Here is a 2,043-nt window from a genome sequence, read left to right as displayed (position 1 = left end):
AACTTAAATATTTAGCTAGCTACCTAAATATTTAGGTTGCAACTTAAATATTTAGATAGCTAGCTAGATTTAGTCATTTGTTGTCGCAAAGACCAACATTTAGCTCAATATCTGTGAAATTGGATGATTTAGAGGCTTTTTTTTTTACTTTTTAATTTGTTATTTAATGTTTTTTTCACTGGAATGATATCTGTTGTTTCTTGTAATGGCTGAGGCGGAAAAAGCGTCATGATCATAACTTTAAATTCCAGTTTATTTCTTGACCTGATAACAACTGCTCCCAGGTGTTATAAACTATATGACCTGAAGAAAGAGTTTGTGCTTCCTTTTGTTTATTCGCTGTGGTGTTTAGGCCTTCCAGGAAATCCAACCACACTAATCCATACACGAATGAAGACTTAACACTATGGGGTGAAAGACCCGATGTAAGAAATGCTGAACGTGGAGCACACAGAGGAGGCTGGCAGGATGAGAGCTGGAAGGTGGGCGAAAACATCCCAATGGGCCTCATCAGCACCGATTCAGACAGAACTTCATGGCAGCAGAACCTCCGTGAGTTAACATCTGATTATCATGCATACAAAAACTTAGAAAAGTAATCATAAATATACCATCTAATAACCTTCATCGGAAGTTATATATACATACGTATTCATAAAGTTTCTTCTTTGGTTTTCACTCATTTGCTTTGAAGGCATGAAAATTAGATCATACTATATGTGTTATAGATGTTAGACACATAAAACTTTAATGAAACGCAACAATTTTTATAGCAAAACATAATGCAGCCCTGTAGGTAAGAAGAACTATACCTAGTTGGGACTTATGAGGACTTAATTGTTAAATCCAGGATAATAAGAAGAGGTGCAACAATACATGTATCTGTATCGAATCATTTGATGCAGTGCTTTAGATATCAATTTGCACTGTGTATGGAACTTTACAGATTTTAAATTTATTTTATCAACTTGTCTGAAGATGCTCTGTGTTGAAGGATCAGTGGATCTGTGTTTGACTATTCCACCTATAGGCTGCATTGTCGAGCGCAGATCCACTGAGAAACTTTCTGTTTCAGCAACACTTGATTTAAAAACTGTACTTTTGAGGTTAAACAAATGTTTATAATTAATTTCAATAAATTACAAGAGCATGGACATTTCTATTTTTTGTATCGAAAACATATCGAACCATGAGACTAAAGTATTTATTTACTGTCAGAAATTTAGCAATAATAAGTTAACTTGTTATTTCTTTTTTTTGGTTTTCACTCATGCTTGCTTTGAAAGCATGAACATTATATTATTTTATTATACTGTGATATGTGTTATAGATGTTAGACACATAACACTTTAATAAAATACAACATTTATTACAGCAAATCCTAATGCAGCCCTGTACACACCAGGTCAGAACTACCTGGTACTTACTGAATATAAGGACTTACCAGGTATAGTCAGGGTAATAAGTCCCATCATAATACAGCTCTAATCAGTAAGTACCTGGCACATACCAGGTAAGTACTTTGTAAGTAGAGGGTGCCAAACAACCTAATAAACAGCCCAGTCTACRTAAGTACAAATCAGGTGAATTCCAATTTCTTTTTTTGAAATTACATGTTTTATGATTAAATGTAAAATGTAAGCTGCTACAGAAGTAGCAAAGTGATTAGTGGCTGAACAATCTTCTAATTTTACAAACTATTTCAGATCACAGCTCGTTTCAGATTGACAGTGATTCTCACTATGACCCATCAGCAGCTGTTCGACGTCTCTCTTCAGTGTCAGGTAACCATTTTATCCCTTTAACTTTCATTATTCAGTTTGTTTCTTGTTGTTTTTTTATTTGTTTGTTTTGTTTTTGCTTTGTGTTTTGGGCTCATAGATTGTTGTGAAGGCAGCAGATAAAATTCTGAACGGCAAAYCACAGTCAAAACAGAAAGTCATTCTAGATAATCATTAATACTGCAGATGGGTCCAGACATGAGGAAATAGGCTGAGAAAAAAATGAAAGGAAAAGCTAAAAGCTATATACTGTATATATATA

At 34.1% G+C, this 2,043-nt stretch overlaps 1 long non-coding RNA gene across 1 annotated transcript in view; it reads left to right on the top strand.

Moving 5' to 3' along the window:
• Positions 1-1,784, top strand: part of LOC106518825 (uncharacterized) — a 3,083-nt gene extending 1,299 nt beyond the window's left edge. Inside the window, exons 2-3 of the long non-coding RNA XR_001310368.1 lie at positions 353-552; positions 1,707-1,784. This is a non-coding gene — a long non-coding RNA (uncharacterized LOC106518825). The remainder of the gene's footprint in view (positions 1-352; positions 553-1,706) is intronic.
• Positions 1,785-2,043: the final 259 nt, after the last annotated feature.

Source organism: Austrofundulus limnaeus, unplaced genomic scaffold, assembly GCF_001266775.1.
Source record: "Austrofundulus limnaeus strain Quisiro unplaced genomic scaffold, Austrofundulus_limnaeus-1.0 Scaffold66, whole genome shotgun sequence".
In the NCBI taxonomy this organism is placed as follows: Eukaryota; Metazoa; Chordata; class Actinopteri; order Cyprinodontiformes; family Rivulidae; genus Austrofundulus; species Austrofundulus limnaeus.
This window is presented reverse-complemented; position numbering and strand designations above follow the sequence as displayed.